We start from the raw sequence: 27,964 nt of genomic DNA, 5'->3' as shown, positions 1-27,964 counted from the left end.
AAAAAAGAAAAAAAAAAAATTTAACAGGTTATGTCTAGGTGTTTATCTTTTTTTTTCATTTGCAGGTAATAGGATGGGCTCTTGGATTCCACGTACCGTGGTCTATTTTCTTATCAGGAAAGTTTTCTCCTCTTGTTAATATCCTGCTTACGTTTAATCCTGGCTTGTGTTTTTGGGAGAGCTATTATCTTCTTGGGTTCTCCAGTCTCTGCCCTACATATTTATCACATTTTCACCTCTCACTTTTCCCCTTCCTTCTCCGCCTTGAGTTCAGCGTGTTCTCCACTCCCACGCACATACAGACCCACGTCCATCTGACGTGCTGTCCCCTGGGTCCCCAGAGCCACAGATTGAAGAGAACAGATAATCCAGGGGACAGCTGGGTCACTCTGAAGGTAGCAACACAGGGTTCACACTTGGGCCTGGTGAGGAAAGCCAATGCCAGGGGGAAGCTTGATTAATGAAAAAGCACACTAAGCATGGAGTCTGAATTAGCTGGTAGGAGATCTTTGAGGCTGACAACAATGAAAAAATAAGCAGATGAAAAACACATAGAAGAGAATAGGTTATCCGTTTTTTGTTATGCTTTCCTTTCCTCCAGCTTATTCTCCAGATCACTGTCCCGGTTCCCTTTCCTGTTGGTGTGTGGCCAATTGTGTGGCTGTATTTCTAACTTTTCTTTTTTTTTCTTAACTGTGGCCCCATTATCTCTTGATTTCTGATTCCCTCTTAACTAGCTCCTTTTTCATCTGTTTTGTCTTATCCATATTTGGTCTTCTATTTCATAAGATCCACATCTTCCTAAATCTTATGGAGAGTTCAAACCTGATGTTTTCTAAAATTAATTAGGTTTCCTGTAGAAATATTTTTCAAACACATGTTCTTCTGAAAACCTCAAGTGCCAGATTCTCTACTATGTAGGTTAGGTAATGTTTCATAGCTTTCCCTCACCACTTTTTCAGTATTATCCTTGAAAAAGGAGAGCTGTATTCAGCTCTAGCCAATGCCCGTAATCATGGGGAGATGGTCAGTGTCAGAATCCTTCGTTTGCATCTTAGACCGGAGGATGGATATGCACACCCCCGAGCCCATCTTTCTGTTAGCTTGTGACTTATTTTCATTCCGAATCTGTTCACTCTAAGGGACAGGTCCCTGGCCCTTTGAGAGAGAGCTTCTGGTCTTCAGCATTGATCCTTCCCACAACCCAGAGGAGAGTAATCTCTGGCAGTTCTTCCTGCATTTATCCCTCCCACCTTCCCCCCACTCGGAGCCCCTCTGTTCTGTCTCTGGGCTTCTCACTCCAGGCTTTGGTACATAGACATGTGGCAGATAACCGAGGGGCATTTCCAGTTTCCAATGCCGCTGTAACTTCTTTATCTGCTCTCTTTGGTTCGTGAGTATTTTCATAGGATGTAGGAGAAGGGTCATCAGTGTTGCCTGGTTTCTGCCCTCTGGAAGTTTTGGTTAAGAATCCATGGAGACTTCTCTGCTGGGCTTTCAGAAACTCTCTGCACTTTCTGATTTGCCCACCCCCAAATATGAACCCTGTGCTATGGCTATCCTGGTTTCTTCCCCTCCTCTCTGATATAGCACCTGCATTCCAAGGCCACCTGCTCCAAAGTAGCTCCACAGGTCGGGCTCCCACACAGCTGACTCTGAGTTGGTGATAAGATCCGGGAAGTCGCTAGGGAGAGCTTGCTGTGCACACCTGTGGAAGGGTCACATGGAAGCAAGAGTAGGCCATGTTGGGATAAGGGGGCAAGTGATTGTTCTTTGGTTGTGGGCTGCCCTGGAAGGAGGCATGACCTTGGGTCAGGCAGTTTATTTATTTGTTCATTTTTTAAAGATTTTATTTATTTATTTGAGAGAGAGAGAGGACAAGAATGGGAGGAGGGGCAGAGGGAGAAGCAGACTCCCCGCTGAGCGGGGAGCCCGACGTGGGGCTCGATCCTGGGACTCTGGGAGCACGACCCAAGCCAAAGGCAGATGCCCAACCGACTGAGCCACCCAGGCACCCTGGGTCAGGCAGTTTAAATAGGGTCGATGGTGAAGACCCTTTCCAGCAGCACTCCAGCCTTCAGTCCTGAAGGGGAATCTGGGTGGGATAGCAGTGTCTACACCTTGGGCAGTCAATGGGTACGACAGCCCAGCACTTTGACTTCTCAAGTTTTAAGGAACTAGGTAGGAATATACAGAATGCTATCTTCATTGGATTGATTCAGGTATATACGTGCAAGATTATAAACTTCTTGCAGTCGATTAGAGCAAGATAATAACCAGATGGCCTTAGATCGTTTAGAGTAAGCTTCAAGCTAAAAACATTTTTTTATTTTTTATTTTCAAAAATTTTTAAAGAAGATTTTAAAGGCATTTTTAAAATTTATTTTTAATTGAGATTTAACTGAGATTGACATATAACATGTAAGTGTCAGGAGTACAACATAATGATTCCATATTTGTATGCATTGTGAACTGATCACCACAAATAAATCTAGTTAACATCCATCGCCTTATACAGTTACCAAAAAAAAAAATTGTTTTTCTTGTGATGAGAACTTTAAAGATCCACTCTCTTAACAATTTTCACATATGCAATGTGGTATTATTAGCCATATTTATATTATCATAACTATGTATATTTATTAGCTAAAAAACATTGTTGGCAACTGGGGAGGAAACACAGAATGGCATTAGATAAATACAGTCCTCCAGGAGTAAGTGGTGAAAGCTAAAAAGTGTTGCCCGTTCTGGGAGGTGGCAAGGAGAATTAATGCGGAGACTCTTGGATGCTCAAAGAGAATTTATGCTGACTCTGTTGTCTCCCTACGTGTTATACAAGAGCTTGAAAGTAGAACGATCACAAACCTTAAGTGCCTATAGAAGAGACTTTTGTCTCAGTCAACTGTGAAGCGAATCCCTCGTGTGCATCCTGTCTTCCTCAGAGAAAATTAATGCCTAGTGATCGCAGCAGTTCCAATGGGGGTTACAACCTCCCGTGCCTGCAGAGGGGCGGGAGGGAAATGGCAGTAACGGTGGGCTGGGTCGGGGACACTGATTAAAGTGGTAATCTCTCCTCCCATCTGCCCCTCACCCTTTCCGTGTGTGATTCGGGCCCAGTGCCGCCAAACTGAGTGACTTTGCAAGAGAAGCTAGAAATCCAGACTTCTAGGTGAAATTCCCAGATTGTTTAGTATGGGAAATTAATTCAAACTTAAAAATAAAACAACAACAACAACAACCCTGTTGGAGCCAAGCAATAACTGTTATCAGGAGAAGTCAGACCTATGAGCTGCCAGATTATGACTCCGGAGTTACGTCTTTCCTCAGAATCCTTTTTGATAAAGTTATTGAGAATTAATGTATGAACAGAATGATGCTATAGTTTATAGTTTAAATTGGCCCCAGGGTATTAACTATACATTCCTTCATATTGGGCAATAGTCCAGTCAGTAAAAAACCCTAAGGCTTTTGACCAAAGGCCATTATGCAACTTTTAGAGATCAAAGATCCAATGCTGTTTGCTCTTCAAAGCCATTCATGACATGGACACATACTGCTTTCTATTAGTACCTCCTCTTTCTACTGGGAATGCCTCCCTGTTCTTGGGAATTAGTCTCCCTCTTCCCCATTCCAGCAGTGTGGCTCCACTGGGAGCTGCTGTGTTCTTCTCTTACCTGGATTTCCTGTTCACTCTTTACTCATCGGATCCTGAGTGCCTGACCCGAGGCAGATGAATCCGAGCTCCCTGAGGACAGGCAGTCAGGCCTTCTCTGGTGGCAGCTGGAAGCAGCCATGGGCAAGCAGGTGGTCGCAGCAAGAGGGAAGGAACTCCACCCACCCACAGAGGGAAGCTGAGCAAGTGATAGGAAGAGAGAGGAGTCTTGGCTGCCTCTGTGATCCTGACTCTAGTTGTTTCTGAGGCCCTACTGCATCCTTTCCCTGCCTTCATTCTCACTGTTTATGAAAACCAACAGCATTCATCATTAGGGAAATACAAGTCAAAACCACAATGAAATACCACTTCCGGAACACTAATATGGCGGTCGTTAAAAAGACAAGACAGTAGGGAGTATAGGTGAGGATGTGCAGACATCGGAACCCTCATTGCTCACGGGATTGTAAAAAGGGGCCGCCACTTTGGAAAAAAGTTTGAAAAGTGTCCAAAAAGTCAAACATGGGTTTGCCGTATGATCCAGCAATTCCACTCCTAGGTGTATGCCCAAGAAAGTTAGAAACACATGTCCACACAAAGCTCGTACTTGACTGTTCATAGCAGCATTATTCATAATAGCCAAAAAATGAAAATAACCCAAATATCTATCAACTGGTGAGTGGACAAATAAAATGTGGTAGCTTCATATAGTGGACTATTATTCAGCCTTAAAAGAAATGAAGTACTTAAATGAGGTACAGAATTTATTGACCTTGAAATCATTATGCTAAGTGAAAGGATCCAGGCACAAAGATCACGTGTCGTGTGACTGCATGGGTATGAAGTGTCCAGAATAGACAAATCTGTAGAGAAAGATCCCAAAAGATTAGTGGTTTCCAGAGGCTGGAAGGAGAGAAGAGAGGAGAGTGGATATTAAAGGATATGGGCTTTCTTCTTTTAAATACCACTTTTATTCTGAAGCTGTATGGTGATAATGGTTCCGTAACTACCAATATGCTAAAAAACACTGAATTATATACTTTCAAAGAGTGAATTTTGGGGTGCCTGGGTGGTGTACTCTGTTGAGTGTCCAACTCTTGGTTTTGGCTCAGGTTGTGATCTCGGGGTTGTGAGATCAAGCCACACGTCAGGCCCTGTGCTCAGCGCAGAGTCTGCTTGGGATTCTCTCTCCCTCTCAAATAAATAAATCAATCTTTTAAAAAATTAAAAATAAAAGGGTGTGAATTTTATGTTATGCAAATTATGTCTCAATAAAGTTGTTGTAAAAAGCAGTGAGGTGTACTTGTTCACAATAATTTTGTCTCTGTTTTTCAGATAATGTCAGTATTTCATTTACCTGTCCTATCTAGTCAGAAATCTAGTAACTAGCAAGACTTAGCAAATTAATATACTAACAACCAACAGCTACAACAATGTTTATCACAGAGAATGGAGGATGTCGGGTAGACAAAAGTCTGGGATATAAAAATGGGTTCAGAACAAAACAAAAAAAGATTTAAAAGGTGGAGGGTTCAATGCAGTCCTGCTCCAGGTATGGTCTGGTTCAGGAAGGAGCCTCTGTAGCAGAGCGTCCTCATCCTGCTGGGCACATGGTTCACTGCACAAGGGCACAGAGCTAACAGCTAAGTAAGGGCTGAGCTTACTCTGTTCTCTGCCCCCAACACCATGTGCCCTGGTGCTTCCATCCAGAAGAACACCTTTCTCTAACCTGCACCAAGGCGCCCTGCAGCCTAGTGACAGCCCTCGATAAAGAAAGGAATAAAGCAAGAGACAAAAGGTGACACACAGCAAAGCAGAGGGTGATCACCATGGGGTGGGACAGTTAAGGAAGCCTTCCTGAAAGACGTGAGAGTGGAAATGGGCCTTGAAGAAAGGGTAGATAGACATAGACTGAGCGAGGAGGACAGTGAGGGGTTGAGAGAGGTGCTAAAGGAAGGCTAAATCAGGAAGTGGAAATGTTGGGGCATATTTGGGTAAACACATGTGGCCTAGTTCATCCATTGGTCACACATTTACTGAGCCACTCTTGGGGGCCAGGCCCTGAGCTAAGCACTGGGACTAAAACATCACCAAGACACAGACTCTGGCCAAAAGGGAAATGTGGTAGGAGGTGCAGACCAGCACTCCCACCAGAGGGAGACAGGTGCAATGGTGGAATGTTTCACAGCCTCTAGGTTCTCTATAAACAAGAGAAAGAGCAGTTCACATAGGGAGTGCTTTCTAGTGTCCAGATGACCAAGAGAAAATCCTGGCTGCCGAGTGCAACAGGAAAAAAATGTCCCTGGACGTGTTCTCCTATATAAATAAAACAGATTTGGAAGTTCTCTGCTTGGAAATCTTACGGATGTTAGACCTGGAACATAGGCTCTCCGAGGCTGATTTATTTTACGACTACTTAATTGTCCTCAAGCTGTCGTCTGGGATCAAAGTGGTTATGACAACAGTGTAGAAAGGGCATATCCTAGGTTTCACTTCTGCTTTAATTTTGTACCCTCAAAGTCAAATGTCAGAGAATTTCCTCTTGTTCCCGTGAAAGACAAGAGAGGACATGTGATTTCACACTCATGTGGTACAGAGCAGTTAAATCAGACTCAAGTTTATTCTTGGAGACTCCTGAGTTATTTCCTGATGAGAAATTAATGGAACTTCTGTGTAATCTTACTGTGCGGATGTGTGGAGAAGTGGCTGCTCAGCGGCCAACACAATTATGAGTCTCCCTCTCCGAATAGGAAGCATCACACATCACCAGCCTGGATCTGTGCTAATTGTTTTTCTGGAAAGTTGCTTTAGAGTATTGGGTCATATTAATTAGGAGGCTTCAGGATTCAAATCACCTGAATATTTAGGAGGCCCCGTTCAAAATCATAATCAAATGATCAAACAAGTGAAGTAGATTTGAGGTCAAATCGTTAGTCTTCTGGGCCAATTTCATCCAACTGTAGGCTTCATCTCACATCTTGAAGCCTTTTCTACAGATCAGCAAGAGGCTTCCAATCCAGCTTGAAGTGCCAGCTTCGTGTTATAACACGGGTGACACTCACAGGTTGGAGAGGGACACTAGTCAGAATGCGAATGCGGTATGGTCGAGTCGTTGGTAGAAGGCTGGGGGCCCTCCTGTCCCATAGATCTCATCCCCAGGGAAATGGGAAAGGTCAAAGGATCTGACATCACCAGGACCCTGTAGCAATCCCCAGGAGGGAAGGGGGCAGCCCTCTTGTGTCCTCCGGAGACTTAACCAATGAGACCAGACTGTCTTCTCTGATAAACTCAGGTCTGTTTTATTAGAGGTAGACTATTAATCCAGTCTTTGTTGTATAAGAATATAGTTTCTGGGGTTTTTGTAAACTATTTTTTTGAGGTAAAATACATATAAAACGTAAGATTTGCCATTGTAGCCGTTTGTTACTGTGCAATTCGGTGACATGAATTACATTCATGATGTGTGCACCCCATCACCGTTAACTGTTCCCAGATTTTTTTATCAACTCAAGCAGAAGCTCTGTACCACTAAGTGATAATTCCTCATGCCCTCCTCCCCACAGCACCTGGTCACCCCTAACCTACCTTCTGCCTCTATGATGAATGTGTCTATTCTAGATATTTCATGTAAGTGGTATCATACAATATTTTTCCTTTTGTGTCTTGTTTGTTTCACTTCACATAATGTTGTCAAGGTCCATTCGTGTTGCAGCATATATGAGGACTTTCTTCCTTTATATGGCTTAATAATGTCCCATTGCATGTATGTGCTACATTTTGTTTATCCATTTATCTGTCGATGGACACTTGGGTTGCTTCCAACTTTTGACTATTGTGAATAAGGCTGCTGTGAACATTGGCATCCTAGTGTTTGAGGTCCTGTTTTCAATTCTTTGGGGTTTATACCTAGGAGTGGAATTGATGGGTCGTATGGCAATTCTCTGTTTAACTCTTTGAAGAACCAACTAACTCTTTTCCACAATGGCTGCACCAATTTCACTGTACAAGGGCTTCCATCTCTCCACATCCTCGCCAACACGTGTTATTTTCCATGTTTGGATAATATTCCAGTTGCTATGAAATGTTTTCTCCTTGTGGCTTCAATGTACATTTCACTAATGACGAATGATGGGGCACCTTTTCATGCACTTTGGATCATTTGTCTTCTTGGGGAAATGTCTCTTTGAGTCCTTTGTCCATTTTTTAATTGGATTGTTTGTCTTTGTTGAGTTGTAAGAGCTCTTTAGCTATTATAGATATTAAATCCTTATCAGATATATGACCTGCAAATATTTTCTCCCATTCCATGGGTTGTCTTTTCACTCTCTTGATAATGTAGTCTTTTTTTAAAGCAATATCTTCAGTTCTTTTGCGGGGGGGGGGGGTATTTTTTTTTAAATATCTCCAATTCTTAATGGAAGGAGGAAGTCATAATTGGGAACGAAGAAAAATGCAAGGAAGAGATCACGGGAATAAAGTAGAAACATACAGTGGGAGGTAGAATAAAGGCATGTCCACATGAAACATCTGTCACCTTCCCCAGAGCCACAAACTTCTAAGAGGATTTGAAGCCCTCTCCACTTCATCTTACCAGGTTTGCTGGAAACGGATGATAGAAGTTTAGAGCACATATTTCAAGAGTCATACAAACCTGTGCTAGAATTCCAGATCAGCCACTTACTAGCTGATGACCTGGGAGGAGGTATCTAGTCTGTCTGAACTTCAGTTTCTTCACCTTGTAACGATTCAGTGAGATAATATAAACCTGGCGTACAGTAGGAACTCAATAAAGGGTAACTGTGAATACCATTGTTGTGCTACATCAACATCTAGCCCTGTCTTTCTGACACCCTCTTAGCTCTCCATGTGACCTAGGAGTCTGCAGCTGATCTGCCTGCAGGACAGCTCCCTTGAACATCTCCCTTCTCTGTTGGTCGTTGACCTCACTCACTCTGTCAGGTTGCAACTTTAGTCCTTACCTTTGAAGTACCTACGTGTATTTTCATATCGTGGTGCCCCTGTATATTCTCCTTATTACTTTCAGGGGGATGTGAGGGTTGGGGGGGAAGTCTGTTTGCCGTCTTTCTTTTTGTACATTTTCCCAGATTTCCTGAAGAACAGAAAAGGGTGGAGTCCTGCATACTTTGCTTTGTTACCTGTAGAATTTGGCTCCTAATTAAAATGAAGGCATTGAGCATCAATGGGCTAGGCAGTGTTCTATATGGAATTCAGATTATGAATGAGGAACAAATATGCAATAATTAAAGTACAAGGCAGAAAATGATTAATACTTTGAAAATGACACAAGCAAAATGTTACAGATTTACATAAGGAAATATTTACATATGGTCAGAAGATTCATAAAAGGCTTCATGGAAGGGGTGCCTGCCTGGCTCAGTCAGTAGAGCATGCGACTCCTGATCTCGGGGTTGTGAGTTCGAGCCCCACGTTGGGTGTAGAGATTACTTAAAAATAAAATCTTAAAAAAAAAAAAGTCTTCATGGAAAAGGAAGAAGTTGAAAGAGTAAGATAGATTGGTTTTCAATGAGAGGATATAAGATTAGTGCTCCAAGTATAGGGAAGAGTATCAGTAAAGACATAAAGGTAGAGTGTTACACGTGTTTTCTTATTTAATCTATCAACCAGCCTGTAGCAGGGGTCTCTACGCTGTGCCCATCCCTGGGATCCAGATGTGTTTAGATTTAAATATATGTATCAAAGCGTTTGGATGTGTTTTCTGTTCTCTTTGAACTTTTCTTTAATATTTTCACTCTCTTTATCTCTTTGAGCTGCATTCTGGTAGATATACTTTGTTTGACCTTTTGGTTCACTCATTCCTTCTTTAGCAGTGAAGAACCCACAATGAATCTCATCTATTGGATATTTTCTTTCCACAGCTGTGTCTTTCATTGTAATATTTCTAGTTGATTCTAATTCTAGCACATTCTTGTTTCAAACTCTCTCTTGTTTTATGGCTTTTTTATTCCCACCTAAACTTATTTCTTTGAGGAGTTTGAGAATATCGTCCTTGAGGAGTTCACCCTCCACCCAGCACTTATAGGTACTGAACAATACATGTTTATGAATGGATCAAATTGAAATAAATGTCCCAAGAGCTAGAAGCTTCTCAGGGAGGGAGAATCAAGAACACTGATCTCTCTTTCTACTTTCCATCTTCTCAAAAGATGGCACATGAGGATGAAATGGAGAGGTTTCTAAAATGCATTTTACACACTCAGAAATAGTTACAAGAAATTATATTCCTCTAGAGAGGTGCTGGGAAGTCACTTCCCTTTTTCCTCCCCTTTAAGCCTTAATATAGAAAGCCCAGAGGACACATCAATCAAGAACTGTTTGTCATGATCAAAAGTTCGTGATGAAATATCACAAAGCAGACCAAGACAACAAACCCACAAACTCATGAGTGGCCAAGATTTTCAGCATCCATAGGCTAACAGTCGGAAGTTTAACTAAACAGTGGCACAAACCAGTAACAAGAAGTGAGAGTAAACTCCGTCTTTAACATTTGAAATCTGAGATCAATAATCAGGTTAACATTGTAATTTGGATTTAGAGGAGATTTTAGCTTAATAATTCTAGCTTGAAACCTGAGCTTTGCTGGGAGGGCTGAGGTTGAGTAATTTGAGTTTCTTTAGGCCACATTAAGAAGCCTTGAGTTTTGCTTGATTGCTATTCAGTATGGAACAAAACAAAATATGAAACAGCTGGTTCTGATGAGGTGGGGTGGACATTTAGGCCTGCTAATGTGGGGGCATCCTATTAGAGGCCAGTGTCACAAAAAATAAGACAAACTTTTGCTCTGATAATTTCCGTCACTGCTAATTATATTTTCCATTTCTCCTTATGCCCCCAAATGATGTTTTACCCCATAAAGTTTGTTTTTATTTGGGTTGGATTTGTTCCTTCATTCAGAGATAGAGCGTTTTGAAATGATCATTGATAAATTAGAACTTTGACCATTTGATAATACCATGGAGCAAATGGGAAGCCACCAGACTGTTCCATCTGCCTAGAGTTTCATAGGTCACATACTGTTTGAGGAACTCCTTCCTGCAGCACTTTAAAGAGTCACGGACTTTGCTAACTCGATTGGCAGGTGTTAAATGACAGTCATAGGTCGTTTGTTTATGTGTGTGTCCTTCCGAGGAATTGTTCTATCAAGATGTCATGGCAGGAAAAAATAAGCTTACCAAGAAGCCCAGACTTTCCTTTGTGTCATCACCAGAATCACTTTCAAGCTCTGTTCACTGGAAAACCTGGTTTATAAGTAGATTTTCATTGTGTTTTGGTGAAACCTTTTGTGCCTAGTGAATCAGCAAAAACGTTTTCTGGATCTTGATAGCCCCACACATGAAAGCTGCTAATACTGTTCCAAAATGACATTTTGTTAGAGAAGTCCTTGGACAGTAGAAATGACGGATACATGTTAAATATAGTTACGGTCTTCATCTATGTAAGTGAACCATTGTGCTATACAAACCTTACATACCAGGTTCGAGCACAGCTTTTCAAACATTTATTTTGAAACCTGAGAACGTCAAATATACTCATTCCCCAAACCTCTGCTTCTCCCCTGTGAAATGAATTGCTTCATTAAAACCTAGTTTGTTTCTAAATCTAACAAATCCCTTTGTTGTACATGGGCTCTAAATAGTCCATTTTAGAATTTTCCAAAAGTGATCCTAGCACGGACTCCAGCTTTCTGAGTACGTTGGACGAGGCGTGGCTCACTTGCGAGAAAGAAATCCAACATTTGTTGAGTACCTACTGCGTGCCAGATGCTGTGTTGTCTTTAGATATGTTCTCTTATTTCAACTCTGTTAACAGCCACGTGCTGTAGCTGTCATGTCCCCATTTTACAGATGAGATTCCCAAGGATCAGAGAAGTCGAGTGAGGTTCCCAAAGTCAGAAAGTGGAAGACCAGGAATTTGAACCCCAGTTATCTGGTCTCTTTCCCACGGTGCCACCCTGTGGAGAGGAAGGACATGGATGGATGGGCCCACTAGCTGGCACTGGGGGGCAGATGGGTCAGCCTGGCTCTGAGCTCACGGCACAAAGCCTTTCCCGAAGAACAGCTCGTGGCCAGGCAGGCTGGCCAGCACAGGAGCAGGCTTTCCTCCCGTTTTTGGTTCTTGTATAAAAGTGTTCACACTGGGGTTTCAGGAACAGAGGGTCAGGGCCAGCACATTGCTCATGCATTCTCTTTAAACCAATAGCAACCTGGCAACTGTATTTTCCAAGCCTGGCTAGACAGATCATTCTGTTTTGCTCTGTTACTTGCAAGGGAGTATCCTGCCCTTTCAGACTCGGGGCTGGGTGGCAGGCTACATTTATAGAGTGTTCTGGATAATGAGGTCAGGCAAACATATGAAGAGACAGTTCACAGAGTACAGGGGCACCACTGTCTTTTTCCAGGGCGATCTGGGAAAAGAAATTGGAGGCTGGACCAGACAACGTCTGCGGTTCCCTCTGAATTGGTGAAGCGCGCCAGGGCCTGGCTAGTGGGGACGCAGCTGAAGAAAGAACTGTAACAGTATTATTCTAGAAGGATGTATTTTTAGTACACAGTATATAAGGTGTGACCCTCTTCTGTGGAGCAACACAGAATGGAAACTTGCCTAGCGCCAAGTTGCCACCGCATGATGAAGAACTGAAGTGAGCTGAAATTCATAAATCGTGTATATACCTCCAGAGAACTTTCCAGCAGAGACCCTCAGATTTGTTTTTATTTTAATCAGGCACACAGAATTACCAGTGGGGGAATGAAAATAAGCCAAGATTTGGTATGTTGGTACCTCTTGCTGATTTTCCCCCATCAATTTCCCTGAGGTTTTTTTCCTGACTGTCCTCTAACCAGACATGAAGGCAGCGATCTCTGACCTTTGTTGATTTTGTCTCTCTTCCCTACAAACCCTTGGGCCCTAATTTCCAATAGATGTATTTACATATTTAGGAATTCTATCCCTTTACTATGGTGCTAATATTCTCTGCACAATATAAAACAGGCCAGAATTAAAATTTAAATATAAAACAGGCCAGAATTAAATTTTAAAGGACAAAATAAATAAAGATTAAACTTTTTTTTTTTTTTTAATTTGAAGATCTAATTGGCTTTATTCAAAATTCATGAATCAGGCAGCATCCCATCTAGCGGGTAGAAAGAACTCCAGGGAGCTGTACAAAATGCAGAGTTTTGTAGGCAGCAGATGGGGGCAGGAAAAGGAAGTTTCTTAACAAAGAGGGGATTCTTTCAGGCAGGGTCCTCCTTTGGGAAAGATGGGGTCCACCATGCAGATTCCCTCACCAGTACAGATCAGAGAGTTCCAGACTGACTGGTTACAAGCCACATTCCTGGGACCTTGCTGAAACCGTAGTGGGATTAGATGGTAAGTCTTGGTTTGCCGATGTGGGGCTTGGCACAAGTGACTCCATTTTGGGCTGGTGTGTCCTTAGCACCGCTCTCCACTACTGCTCTGTGGTTCTCTCAGCTTCTGTTGATCCTTTGTGTAGTAGTCGTGGGCCGAGACATTTTGTGCTTGATCCCTGTGACTTCGGATTCGCAGTTCTTAAATCAGTCATTCTCCGTTCCTTTCCTGACATTCCGGTCTTAGGGAGATCATTCTCCGTTCCTTTCCTGACATTCCCGTCTCAGGGAGATCATTCTCTCCGTTCCTTTCCTGACATTCTGGTCTCAGGGAGATCATTCTCTCCATTCCTTTCCTGACATTCCGGTCTCAGGGAGATAAATCAGTCATTCTCTCTGTTCCTTTCCTGACATTCCGGTCTCAGGGAGATCATTCTCCGTTCCTTTCCTGACATTCCGGTCTTAGGGAGACCATGTGCTCAGTGGTTGGCGGCTGCAAACATGCATTTAAAGTTTTTGAGAGAAACACACCAGGGAGATTACTTATAACTGTCTTAAACAGGATAATTCCCAATGTCCAGAGTGTCCCTTGGGGCCATCATCCCCCCACACACACCCCAGACCTAAACCAATCAAAATCAAATAAGTTGAAGACCCCATTGAAGGAGTCACCCTTTTAAGCCAAATAGCTTGCTCAGGGATCTCAGGTCATGGAATTTCAACCTCCCCCAGAAGAGTTTATCCAGCTGCAGCAGGGGTGTGGGCCCCAACACTGATACCTCCTTGCTCACCTAAAAGATAAACAACAGCTATCCTATTATCAAGAACAACTCTGGCCAGAGAGTCTAAGGATTTTTGTTGAGCAATTCTTGCTTTAGCAATAGATTCTGCAGTGTTCTTAAGAGAGGTCAAGGAGAAGTCCCTGATTATTTCACACTCCGTCCTGAGCAGGGAAGTAGGGCCCTGCCAAAGGAGGTGAATCCCGAATCAGGAATGCCTCTTGGTCATTCCCATTTGAATCTGTGGCTCAAGACTGGTTAAGTGACCGCCTCAGAGGCCAGTAAAATTTTACGAATCTGTAGACCACACAGGCAGTTTTGTTCTGGTTATTCTTGCCTTGTGTCCCGTTTTTTTGCTTAGAGCCCAGACGGGAGAGGATTGAACCATCAGCCATCAACAGTTGGGAGTGCAGACTGAGGGCTCCACACTGATGGATCAGGAACTGCGCACTGGCACGAACAGTTCCCACGTGGATCAGAATTAAGGGCTGGGGGGGTTTCCTGCTCAAAACCCTGGGAACTGTGGTCTGAAAGGCTAGGGGCGTGGCTCTGGGCCAAGCCCTCTGCTGACTCAACCGGGCTCCAGATTGCAGGTTGATTCCATCAACCTGCCCTGCCCTTCATGGGAAAGCCAATTATATCAGGAGCTCAGGGCGAAGAGAACAGAGCTCAGAACTGAGAGGAACTCACCCAGGGTCCTCAGAAACACTGAGAAAGATGGAGAACTCAGAGGGGTTCACGGGTCCTGGGCCTTGTTTCTCATCGTCCCCAAATACCATCAGAAGTTCACTTTGGATCCCACCACTGCCATCAAATCTGTTAAAAAAACAAAATTCAACCAAGTAAACCTGAAGATCTCATTGGCTTTATTCAGTGACTTATGAATCAGGCAGCACCCCATCTAGCAAGTAGAAAGGAGCTCCCTGATTAAACTATTTTAAAAGTACTTTAAAAATAAATAAATAAGGGCGCCTGGGTGGCTCAGTTGGTTGGGCGACTGCCTTCGGCTCAGGTCGTGATCCTGGAGTCCCTGGATCGAGTCCCGCATCGGGCTCCCTGCTCGGCAGGGAGCATGCTTCTCCCTCTGACCCTCCCCCCTCTCATGTGCTCTCTCTCTCTCTCTCATTCTCTCTCAAATAAATAAATAAAATCTTAAAAAAAATTAAATAAATAAAATTTTTATTTTTTTTTTTAAAGATTTTATTTATTTATTTGAGAGAGAGAGAGAGAGCACATGAGAGGGGGGAGGGTCAGAGGGAGAAGCAGGCTCCCTGCCGAGCAGGGAGCCCGATGCGGGACTCGATCCAGGGACTCCAGGATCACGACCTGAGCCGAAGGCAGTCGCCCAACCAACTGAGCCACCCAGGTGCCCAAAAAGTACTTTTTAAATTGTGTTTTACTTAGTAACGGTACAAAAGCCACTGCTTTTGCTAGGGAGAACAATATGATTATTTAAATATACTTCTTTCTCTTTAAGAAAACATGATTTGTGACTATAATACTACAGTACAAAATCTGGGGCTAGTTCAGTTTATTGCAATACTTATCCTCTTTTTTTTTTTTTTTTTAAGTTTTATTTATTTAAGTCATCTCTACACACAAAGTGGGGCTGGAACTCAGGAGCCCGAGATCAAGAGTTGCATGCTATACCGACTGAGCCAGCCAGGTGCCCCATACTCATCTTCTTTTAATGTTTTTTTCCACTGAGATATAATTCACATACCATAAAATTTGCCCCATTTAAAGTATACAATTTAGTTGTTTTTAGGACATTCACAAAGTGATGCAACCATCACCACTATGTAATTTGAGGATATTTTCATCGCCTCTGAAAAACCTCATACTTATTAGCAGTCACTCCCCACACCCTCCTTCCCCAGCCCCTGGCAACCACTAATCTATCTTCCAGCTCAGTGGATTTGCCGATTCTGGACATCTCACGAAAATGGAATCATGTGCTATGTGGCTTTTTGTGCCTGGCTTCTTTCACTTGGCATAATATTTTCAAGGTCCATCAACGTTGTATCACGTATCAGTACTATGTTCCTTTTCGCGGCCAGATAATATTCTACTGCATGGATATCCCACCTTTTCTTTATCTCTTCTTCAGTTGCTGGCTGTTTGACTTGTTTCCCCCTTCTTGGCTGTTAGGAATAACGTTGCTATGAACATTTGTGTACAGGCTTTTGTGTGGACATTTGTTTTCATTCCTCCTGTATAGTATATGCCTAAGCTTGGAATTGCTGGGTCATATGCTAACTTTGTGTTGATTCATTCGAAGACTATATTCTGAAGTGGCTGTGCCATTTTACAATCCTGCCAGCAGTGTTGTAGGGGTTCCAATGTCTCCATAGCCCCACCAACACTTGTGACTGCCCATCTTTTATTAGAGCCATCTTCATGTGTGTGAATGGTAGCTCACTGTAGTTTTGACTTACGTTTCCCCAGTCACTAATGTTGTTGAGCATCTCTTAATGTTCCTGTTGGTCTTCTGCCTATCTTCTTTGGAGAACTGTCTCTTCAAATCCATTGTCCATGTTTACAATGAGTTATTTATCTTTTATTGTTGAGTAATAAGTGTTTTTTGTATATTCTGGACACTAGACCCTTATCACATATATGAGTTTACAAAAAAATTTTTTTTTCATCCGGTGGGTTATCCTTTTCACTTTCTGATAATGGTCTTTGAAGCACAAAAGATTATTTTGAGGAAGTCAATTTATCTGTTATTTTTTGGAGGTTGCTTGTACTTTGGGTATCATATCTAATAAACCATTGCCTAATCCAAGGTCATGAAGCTTGACATCTGTGTTTTCTTCAAAGAGTTTTATAGTTTTAGTTCTTATGTTTAGGTCTTTGATCCATTTTGCATTAATCTTTGTACACGGCCTGTTGTAGGAGTTCAACTTCATTCTTTGAATGTGGATAGTCAGTTATTCCAGCATATTTATGGGAAATATTATTCCTGTCCCTGTTGAATTATGATGGTACTTTCTCAATTCTATTCCATTGATCTGTATGTCCCAGTACTTGTTTTTTGTTTTTGTTTTGAAAGAGAGAGAGAGAGAGTGCACATGTGGTGGGGAGAGAGACAGAGGGAGAGAGAGAGAGAGAGAATCTGAAGCAGGCTCTATGCCCAGCATGCAACCCAACATGGGCTTGATCTCATGACCTTGAGATCATGATCTGAGCTGAAATCAAGAGTCTGAGGCTTAACCTACTGAGCTACACAGGCGCCCCCCCATTACTTGGTTTTTAATGTATGTCACAGCTGAAAAGATAACTCACAACGATTCTTGGATCAAATGGAAAAAAAATGCATCATTGTATCTGTTTACTAAGCATTTCCTATCACATGAACCGATTACCCAAATGTTTGGTTAAAGATCTAGCTAGTGAGTTTCCATCTTTTCTGATGTCTGTGAAGTGATCTTGCAAACCAATAGTAAGGTATTGCATTTTTTTCCTTTTTAATACATAGATACAAAACTCATTAAAACTCTTAATTTGGAAAAATTTTTAAACAGGTTAACAAATTATTTTTCTATGTGTTCAGAAGTACAACTATGAGAGTTTTTAGGGAGTTGTTATTACACTTTTGTAATTTTAGCAGCAAAAACTGCAGGATAACAAAAACATTTTGAAAGATTTATTTACAAAATGATCTTTCCATAGCTCATGTTTGTTACCTTAAGGAGGACTTAATTTCTTTCTTAAAAGCTGTACTAGGAAGTGTGAGATAAGTCAGCTCTTTAATTCTATTGTTATTCACTTGTGATTACACTACTAGTATCCTCTTCAACCTATGTATGGTTTCTTTGCAGCAAATATTTTTAAGCTACATGTCTATATTGGGAGAGTATGTTAATTAAGACTTAATAATATAATTTGTTGATTTTTTTTTTTTATGTCATTAGTTACTTCATTTACCTTTCTTGCTTTCTACATTTTTAGGGGTAATTCTAGTATTTTTCTCTTGGAACTTCTAAGTTGGATGATATTCCTTTTTAAGCTTTTTTTCACCTAATGTGTTTAAATTTGCCTCTAAGAGCTGTGTTACCTGCTTTTGGATATTATTGTTATTTTTTAAGAGTTTATTTATTTATTTGAGAGAGAGAGATTGCAAGAGATAGAGCACGAGCAGCAGGGAGAGGGAGAAACAGGCTTCCCGCTGAGCAGGGAGCCCAACATGGGGCTCAATCCCAGGACCCTGGGATCATGACCTGAGCTGAAGGCAGACACTTAACCGACTGAGCCACCCAGGTGCCCCTGCATACTACTGATTCTTGAACTTCATTGAGGCAGATTCTATAGCTTGATACTTGGTGGACTTTTGTAAATGTTTGCCCAGAGTTAGCCAAACTGTAAAGTTTGAGGGTGCAGTCTCTGCACAAGACTGCCTCCATATCTGACCCCAGGAACTATAAGGAGTGTCAGCCAGCTTTAACATTGAAAGGAATAGTCCCCAAGCTTGCCCTCATTTCTGACACCCACTACAACTTCAGGCAGTTTCCCAAACCGGGCTCAGATTAATAATTTGCCAGAAGGACTCACAGAACTTACTGAAAGCTCTATGGTTATGTTTTTTCTACAAGGAAAGGAGACAGATTAAAATCAGCCAAAGGAACAGACACATAGGACAGAGTTTGGGGCATGGCAAATGCAAAGCTTTCCTTGTCCTCTCCCATGGGGTCGGGATGTGTTACCCTCCTGGCAATGATGTGGGACAATTCCCAGGGGGCTTTGCCAACCAGAGAAGTTCATCTGAGCCTGTGTTCAGAGTTGTCATCGTTGTTATTGTTTTTAATTTTTAAAAAGTTGAAGATGTACAATGCATTTGATTTATTAAGTGTTCAGAATTCTTATTGGGGCTTCTTTATGTGGACATGATGGATTGATTGATGATTGCCCACATGGTTGAACATGGTATTCAGGTGGACCTATACTGTGTGACCCAAAGCCCTCATTCTACAGGCTCTGTGAAACAACAGGAGTAAAGTTTAGGAGTTAAGTCTTATTTCTGAAAACCTCTGTTTAGCCAACTGAATCCAGCCCAAGTTTCCCTGGCTCGGGTCCCATTTTCCCCAGTGGGTAAAAGGTCTCTTGAATTCTTAACTACTCTCAATTGGAGAGCAGCACTCTCTTTTGTAGGCCTGATCAATGAGGAAACTGGATCTTGGTCAGGAAAGCCAGTCCCTGTGAAATTCTTCTCAGCTTGCTTTCTCCTGCAGCCCATTTCCTGACCCTCCCTTTGAGTGATCCCCCCTCCCTCTCTGTTTCATAAAACTTCGCTGCTGGGTTAGAGACTTATCACAGGCTGTTTTTCTTCTTCACTGTGAGCTCTTACCTTATTCATCTTTCTATCCCTAGGACAACCCAATGCGGAGTAGTAACTACTGTATTGAATGGACTGGAGTTTTGAAACAGAAGACTGGCAGGAATAAGAAAAAGACACAGTCAGTACAAATTTCATCTAGACCCAATTGCTGGTGTTTCTATAAGAATTTAAGCTCAGGGAGGAGGGGAAAGATGGCGGAGGAGTAGGGAACCCTATTTCAACTGGTCCGCGGAATTGAGCTGGATAACTACCAGACCAGTCTGAGCACCCACGAAACCAGCCTGAGATGTAAGATCTGGATCTCTACAAACAGAATATCGCAGGCAGTTGGTTTTGAGGGAGGAAGCGGAGAGCCGTGATCCTGTGGGCAGATATCGGAGGATAAACGGCGGTGGGAGGGTGCCTGGACGTGGGGATCCTACACTGCCGGTGAGTGACAGCCTCGCGCGCTGCGGACAGGCACAGACTCGCAGACCGGTAGCGTTGGGAAAGGACTTTAGGGCAGCCCCCGGGGTGGAGGACCAGACCGGTGGGGTCGCGCGCACGCGAACTGCAGCATCCCTGGACAGAAACGGGAGCGACGGTCGCGTGCACGTGAACTGCAGCTCCCCCACCCCGCCGACAGAAACCGGAGCGACAGTCGCGCGCACACGAACTGCAGCCTCCAAGGCGGAAACCCGGTGCGCTGTGTCCCACTGGTGAACTGCAACCCCTGGGGTGGGAACCGCGAGTGGCGGAGCCGCGCACGCGCGAGCTGGGAGCGGCTGGCGGTTTTAGAAGCACAAAGAGCAGAGACATGCCCCGACCTGGAGGCAGGACTGGGAGCGCTGCCGAGGGGCGCACAACCCAGGACGCTGCAGTTTATAGCAGCACGGACAGAAACGGAGACGGTGTGGCCTGGAGAGCTCACTGAAGAACAGACTGAGGTCTCTCTGCTCTGAGGCAGAGGGTTGGAAATGGTCTCTTCTGCTCTGACTCGCAGAAGAGACGCAGAAAGCCGCCAGGGAAAGGCGCCAGAGAACAAAAGCCCCAAAGACTGATTCCCACTGAGCCCATCCCCCGCCACAGGGGCGCAGGGCAACTCCGCCCAAACAGGGTTGCCTGAGTAACAGCGCGGCAGGCCCCTCCCACAGAAGACAGGCTGGGAAAACAAGAGGCCAGCAACCCTAAGGTCCCAAGAAAACAGGTGCATCTTGCTTGGGTTCTGGTCAATAATTTCGACTCTATACATTCCCTCAAACACCCATCAACAGAATGACTAGGAGAAGGAGCCCCCAAAACAGAAAAGACTCAGAGATTATGACTTATGCTGCAGATTTACAAATGGATACAGACATAACCAAGATGTCGGAGATGGAATTCAGGCTAGCAATTGTGAAGACAATGGCTAGAATGGAGAAATCAATTAATGGCAACATAGAGTCTCTAAGGGCAGAAATAAAAGGTGAATTGGCAGAACTTAAAAATGCTATCAATGAGATCCAATCCAATCTAGATAATCTAACAGCTAGGGTAACTGAGACAGAAGAGAGAATAAGCGATCTGGAAGACGGTATAATAGATAAAAAGGGAAAAGAGGAGGCCAGGGAAAAACAACTCAGAATCCATGAAAATAGAATCAGAGAAATAAGTGACACCATGAGGCAGGCGTTCCAATGTCAGAATAATTGGAATCCCGGAGGGAGTGGAGAGAGAGAGAGGGCTAGAAGATGTATTTGAGCAAATCGTAGCTGAGAACTTCCCTAATCTGGGGAATGAAACAAACATTCGAGTCCTAGAGGCAGAGAGGACCCCTCCTAAGATCAAGGAAAACAGGCCAACACCCCGGCATGTAATAGTAAAACTTGCAAATCTTAGAACCAAGGAAACCATCTTAAGGGCAGTTAGGGGGAAGAGATTCCTTACGTACAGAGGGAGGAACATCAGAATAACGTCAGACCTATCCACAGAGACCTGGCAAGCCAGAAAGGCCTGGCAAGACATATTCAGGGTACTAAATGAGAAGAACATGCAGCCAAGAATACTTTATCCGGCAAGGTTTTCATTTAGAATGGATGGAGAGATGCAGAGCTTCCACGACCGGCAGAAGTTGAAAGAATATGTGACCACTAAGCCGGCCCTGCAAGAAATATTAAGGGGGGTTCTATAAAAGGAGAAAGACCCCAAGAGTGATCTACAACAGAAATTTACAGGGACAATCTATAAAAACAACGTCTTCACAGGCAACATGATGACAATTAATTCATATCTTTCAATAATCACTCTCAACGTGAATGGCCTAAACGCTCCCATAAAATGGCACAGGGTTGCAGATTGGATAAAAAGATAGGACCCATCCATATGCTGTCTACAAGAGACTCATTTTGAACCTAAAGATACATCCAGACTGAAAGTGAAGGGATGGAGATCTATCTTCCATGCCAGCGGACCTCAAAAGAAAGCTGGGGTAGCAATTCTTATATCAGACAAATTAGATTTTAAACTAAAGTCTGTAATAAGAGACACAGAAGGACACGATATCATTCTTAAAGGGTCTATCCAACAAGAAGATCTAACAATTGTAAATATCTATGCCCCCAACATGGGAGCAGCCATATACATAAGCCAACTGTTAACCAAAATAAAGAGTCATATTGATAACAATACGTTAATTGTAGGAGACCTCAATACTCCACTCTCAGCAATGGACAGATCATCTAAGCAGAAAATCAACAAGGAAACAAGAGCTTTGAATGATCCATTGGACCAGATGGACCTCATAGATATTTACAGAACATTCCACCCTAAAACAACAGAATACTCATTCTTCTCGAGCGCACATGGAACTTTCTCCAGAATAGACCATAAACTGGGTCACAAATCAGGTCTCAACCGATACCAAAATTTTGAGATTATTCCCTGCATATTCTCAGACCACAATGCTCTAAAACTGGAACTCAATCACAAGAAAAAATTTGGCAGAAATTCAAACACTTGGAAACTAAAGACCACTCTGCTCAAGAATGTTTGGGTCAACCAAGAAATCAAAGAAGAACTTAAACAATTCATGGAAATCAATGAGAACGAAAACACATCGGTCCAAAACCTATGGGATACTGCAAAGGCGGTCCTAAGGGGGAAATACATAGCCATCCAAGCCTCACTCAAAAAAATAGAAAAATCCCGAATTCACCAACTAACTCTACACCTTAAAGAACTAGAGAAAAAGCAACAAATGATGCCTAAGCCATGCATTAGAAGAGAAATAATTAAAATTAGAGCAGAAATCAATGAATTAGAAACCAGAAACACAGTAGATCAGATCAACGAAACTAGAAGTTGGTTCTTTGAAAGAATTAATAAGATTGATGAACCACTGGCCAGACTTATCCAAAAGAAAAGAGAAAGGACCCAAATTAATAAAATTATGAATGAAAGGGGAGAGATCACGACTAACACCAAGGAAATAGAAACAATTATTAGAAATTATTATCAACAACTATATGCCAATAAACTGAGCAATCTGGATGAAATGGAGGCCTTCCTGGAAACCTATAAGCTGCCAAGACTGAAACAGGAAGAAATAGACAACATGAATAGGCCAATAACCAGTAATGAGATTGAAGCAGTGATCAAAAACCTCCCAAAAAACAAGAGTCCAGGGCCTGATGGATTCCCTGGGGAATTCTACCAAACATTCAAAGAAGAAATAATACCTATTCTGCTGAAGCTGTTTCAAAAAATAGAAACAGAAGGAAAACTTCCAAACTCATTCTATGAGGCCAGCATTACCTTAATCCCCAAACCAGGCAAAGACCCCATCAAAAAGGAGAATTTCAGACCGATATCCCTGATGAATATGGATTCCAAAATCCTCAACAAAATCCTAGCTAATAGGATCCAACAATACATTAAAAGGATCATCCACCACGACCAAGTGAGATTTATCCCCGGGATGCAAGGGTGGTTCAACATTCACAGATCAATCAATGTGATAGAACACATTAATAAGAGGAGGGAGAAGAACCATATGGTCCTCTCAATTGATGCAGAAAAAGCATTTGACAAAATACAACATCCTTTCCTGATTAAAACTCTCCAGAGTATAGGGATAGAGGGAACATTCCTCAAGCTCATAAAATCCATCTATGAAAAACCCACAGCGAATATCATCCTCAATGGGGAAAAGCTGAGAGTCTTTCCCTTAAGATCAGGAACACGTCAAGGATGCCCACTCTCACCACTGTTGTTCAACATAGTACTAGAAGTCCTAGCAACAGCAATCAGACAACAAAAAGAAATAAAAGGCATTCAAATTGGCAAAGAAGAAGTCAAACTATCTCTGTTCACAGATGACATGATATTTTATGGGGAAAACCCAAAAGACTCCACCCCCAAATTACTAGAACTCATCCAGCAATTCAGTAATGTGGCAGGATACAAAATCAATGCACAGAAATCAGTTGCTTTCTTATACACTAACAACGCAACTGTAGAAAGAGAAATTAAAGAAACGATTCCATTTACAATAGCACCAAAAACCATAAGATACCTCGGAATAAACCTAACCAAAGAGGTAAAGGATCTATACTCTAGGAACTACAAAACACTCATGAAAGAAATTGAAGAAGACACAAAAAGATGGAAAAATATTCCATGCTCATGGATCGGAAGAATAAACATTGTTAAAATGTCTATGCTACCCAGAGCAATCTATACCTTCAATGCCATCCCGATCAAAATTCCAATGACATTTTTCAAAGTGCTGGAACAAACAATCCTAAAATTTGTATGGAATCAGAAAAGACCCCGAATCGCCAAGGAGATGTTGAAAAAGAAAAACAAAGCTGGGGGCATCACGTTGCCCAATTTCAAGCTATATTACAAAGCAGTGATCACCAAGACAGCATGGTACTGGCACAAAAACAGACATACAGACCAATGGAACAGAATAGAGAACCCAGATATGGACCCTCAACTCTATGGTCAAATAATCTTTGACAAAGCAGGAAAAAATATGCAATGGAAAAAAGACAGTCTCTTCAATAAATGGTGCTGGGAAAATTGGACAGCCACATGCAGAAGAATGAAACTCGACCATTCTCTAACACCAGTCACAAAGATAAACTCAAAGTGGTTGAAAGACCTCAATGTGAGACAGGAATCCATCAAAATCCTAGAAGAGAACATAGGCAGTAACCTCTTTGACATCGGTCACAGCAACTTCTTTCAAGATACATCTCCAAAAGCTAGTGAAACAAAAGCAAAAATGAACTTTTGGGACTTCATCCAGATAAAAAGCTTCTGCACAGCAAAGGAAACAGTCAACAAAACAAAGAGGCAACCCACAGAATGGGAGATGATATTTGCAAATGACACTACAGATAAAGGGCTGGTATCCAAGATCTATAAAGAACTTCTCAAACTCAACACCCAAAAAACAAATAATCAAGTCAAAAAGTGGGCAGAAGAGGTGAACAGACACTTCTCTGAAGAAGACATACAAATGGCTAACAGACACATGAAAAAATGTTCATCATCATTAGCCATCAGGGAAATCCAAATCAAAACCACACTGAGATACCACCTTACACCAGTTAGAATGGCCAAAATGGACAGGGAAAGAAACAACAAATGTTGGAGAGGTTGTGGAGAAAGGGGAACCCTCTTACACTGTTGGTGGGAATGCAAGTTGGTACAGCCACTTTGGAAAACAGTGTGGAGGTTCCTCAAAAATTTAAAAATAGAGCTACCCTATGACCCAGCAATTGCACTACTGGGTATTTACCCCAAAGACACAGATGTAGTGAAAAGAAGGGCCATATGCACCCCAATGTTCATAGCAGCAATGTCCGCAATAGCCAAACTGTGGAAAGAGCTGAGATGCCCTTCAACAGGTGAATGGATAAAGAAGATGTGGTCCATATATACAATGGAATATTACTCAGCCATCAGAAAAGATGAATACCCAATTTTTACATCAACATGGATGGGACTGGAGGAGATTATGCTAAGCGAAATAAGTCAAGCAGAGAAAGTCAATTTTCATATGGTTTCACTTATTTGTGGAACATAAGGAATAACATGGAGGACATTAGGAGAAGGAAGGGAAAAATGGGGGGGGGGGGAATTGGAGGGAGAGATGAACCATGAGAGACTATGGACCTGAGAAACAGACAGGGTTCTAGAGGGGAGGGGGGAGGGGGGATTGGTTAGCCCAGTGATGGGTATTAAGGAGGGCACGTACTGCATGGAGCACTGGGTGTTATACGAAAACAATGGATCGTGGATCACTACATCAAAAACTAATGATGTATTGTATGGTGACTAACATAATATAATAAAATTAAAAACTACAAAAAAAAAAAAAAAATTTAAGCTCAGGGTGCCTGGCTGGCTCAGTCAGTGAAGCATGAGACTCTTGACCTCGGGGCTGTGAGTTCGAGCCCCAGGTTTGGTGTAGAGATTACTTAAAAATAAAATCTTAAAAAGAAAGAAAGAAATTAAAAAAGAATTTAAAGAAAGAATTTAGGTTCCAAGATAACATAGGGGGATTATCTTTAAATGTGTGACACAGTTTACAGAAATATTTTGGAAGAGGTAGCCAATGGATTGTGCAAATTCCTGAGGCTCATTCATAATTTCTGCAATCCATGTCCTTTTTTTAAAAAAAATATTTATTTATTTATTTATTTGAGAGATTGAGAGAGAGACCACACATGAGCAGGGGGAGGCAGAGGGGCAGAGGGAGAAGCAGGCTTCCTGCTGAGCAGGGAGCGCAATGCGGGACTCGATCCCAGGACCCTGAGGTCATGAACTGAGCCAAAGGCAGATGCTTAACCGGCTGAGCCACCCTGGAGCCCCTTGTTTAGGAATTTAGAAGGTACTGATTAAATAGTGTCTGACTACATTTTCAGTTTGAACATTTTTTACTAATATAGTTGATTCTTAAATTTGCACAAAGACAGTGACATAGGATTTCACTTGCATGCAGTGTTCTCTAAAGGGAAACAGAAGCATGGGCCCCTCTGTGGTTAGAAAAACTCCCAAGAACTTCTGTATTCGAAGGGCCTGACTTTAAGCTTTTGACTGGAAAGGCATCCATTTCAAAGAAATCCACTGCAAGTAGTAAGACGCAGCTACTACTAAAACAGTTAGATAAGGAACGGTGTCGCCCCACCTATGAAGTTCCCCTTCGAGAAGGCCCCTGGGGACCTAGAGAGCTGACCACTTGAGTGACTCATCTTCTCCCTTCCTGCACCCAAATTTCTGCCCTAATGCTTTAAATTAGCCAAGAGAGAGTAAACTTGTGAAGTTTTAGGCACCCCACCCTCAAATCCTAATAAAAAGAGCCCTCAGTAGGGGCGCCCGGGTGGCTCAGTCATTAAGCATCTGCCTTCAGCTCAGGTCATGATCCCAGGTCCTGGGATCGAGCCTCGCATTGGGCTCCTGCTCGGCGGGGAGCCTGCTTCTCCCTCTGCATCTCCCCCCTGCTCCTGCGCACTCGCGCTCTTTCTCTTTCTGGGTCAAATAAAATCTTAAAACAAAAAAAAGAGCCCCAGGTAAATGCTCCCTTCCTCTTTCTGCACCTGTGACCTTGCTGTGTGGCCTCTGAGTATGCTTGCCATGCTCCCCTCAAGCTTTGTGAATAATAAATCTTGTTCTTCAAGATTCCTTGATGGTTTTGCTGCAGTGTGTCCTCCAATCACAGTAAGAATGCAGAAAGCAAAATGGAGTCTCTCACGTCAAGCAGGGCCTGTATCTAGGAGACATCGCGGGACCAGCGTCAGCTGACACCCCAGAACTGATCATGAGCAGAAGCAGAGGAGGTCTGCGGGGACTCCAAACCGATTACATCTCTTTAAAAAGGGGAGGACTTTGGCAGCAAACTGTCAGACTCCTCGACCTCACCCGTTTGTCCGACCACTTCAAAAAGGGCAGCTGCCCCCGAAGGCTCTGCCCCTTGACCTCCGAACAGAACCGAGAGCCTTCCCTGCTTGCCCGTCAGAAGCAGTCAGTGCCGAGAGCTGACCCGGACCAGACCGAGGCCTCATCTCAACCACGTGCCCCCAGACTGACTTCGAGTTTGGTTCGTTCACTTCCTGCATCCTTCTGTTATCTTGTTTGTTGTGTGGCTTGTCTTCTGCCCTGCTCTGTGTGCTGAATGAGAAGCCAGGTGTAATCACGTGCTGAAATGACGCTGAGTGTGGAATCCTGAACTTGCTTTATAATTGTGGTTTCCCTTTGCTTTATGATTGAATACAGCTGACATTGTGGAAAGACGTGACTCATCTGTGCGCCTTCATAGCGGCGTGCTCATGATAAAGAACCACAGGGCCAGCCTAGCCACAACATTGGCCCCAGTGGTGATGGGGGAAACACCTGTAGGGTTCACTGTGAGTAAACATGGCCCTCGTGAGGGCCTCAGGTGTTTCTAGGCAAGAATGTCACTATCAATAGGCTGAGAAGACACAACAATTTTAAGTGACTTTGGATGGAATGCTCCCTTGGTGCCCAGAAGAAGCAAATGCAAATGACTTCCTAGAGAATGTGCCCTCAAGGTCAGGCCTCAGGCAGTTCTCACAGAGAGCACAACAAATTTGGGCTCAGAAACAAAACAAAACAAAACAAAACACCCACAAAGAATATTCAAGAAAATAAGTCACCATGAATGAGAGGCAGCAGAAACAACAAATGATAAAAGCAACCCCATGAAGACTTCAGATAGCTGGAGGTGGTTAGTTTGTTGTGTTGTTTTGTGTTTTTTTTTTAGATTTTATTTATTTATTTATTTGAGAGGGAGCGAGCAACAGAGAGAGCACAAGCAGGG

General features: G+C 42.8%; 1 protein-coding gene and 1 long non-coding RNA gene across 2 annotated transcripts in view; both read left to right on the top strand.

The window, feature by feature from the left end:
* Nucleotides 1–27,964, top strand: part of MINPP1 (multiple inositol-polyphosphate phosphatase 1) — a 128,893-nt gene that overhangs the window by 69,893 nt on the left and 31,036 nt on the right. The gene's annotated exons all lie outside the window — the stretch shown is intronic.
* Nucleotides 19,186–27,414, top strand: LOC144382581 (uncharacterized). Its single transcript, XR_013449779.1, has 2 exons — nucleotides 19,186–19,273; nucleotides 26,805–27,414. It is a non-coding gene; the product is annotated as an uncharacterized LOC144382581 (long non-coding RNA).

The sequence above is a fragment of the Halichoerus grypus genome, chromosome 7 (genome assembly GCF_964656455.1).
Source record: "Halichoerus grypus chromosome 7, mHalGry1.hap1.1, whole genome shotgun sequence".
Lineage (NCBI taxonomy): Eukaryota > Metazoa > Chordata > Mammalia > Carnivora > Phocidae > Halichoerus > Halichoerus grypus.
This window is presented reverse-complemented; position numbering and strand designations above follow the sequence as displayed.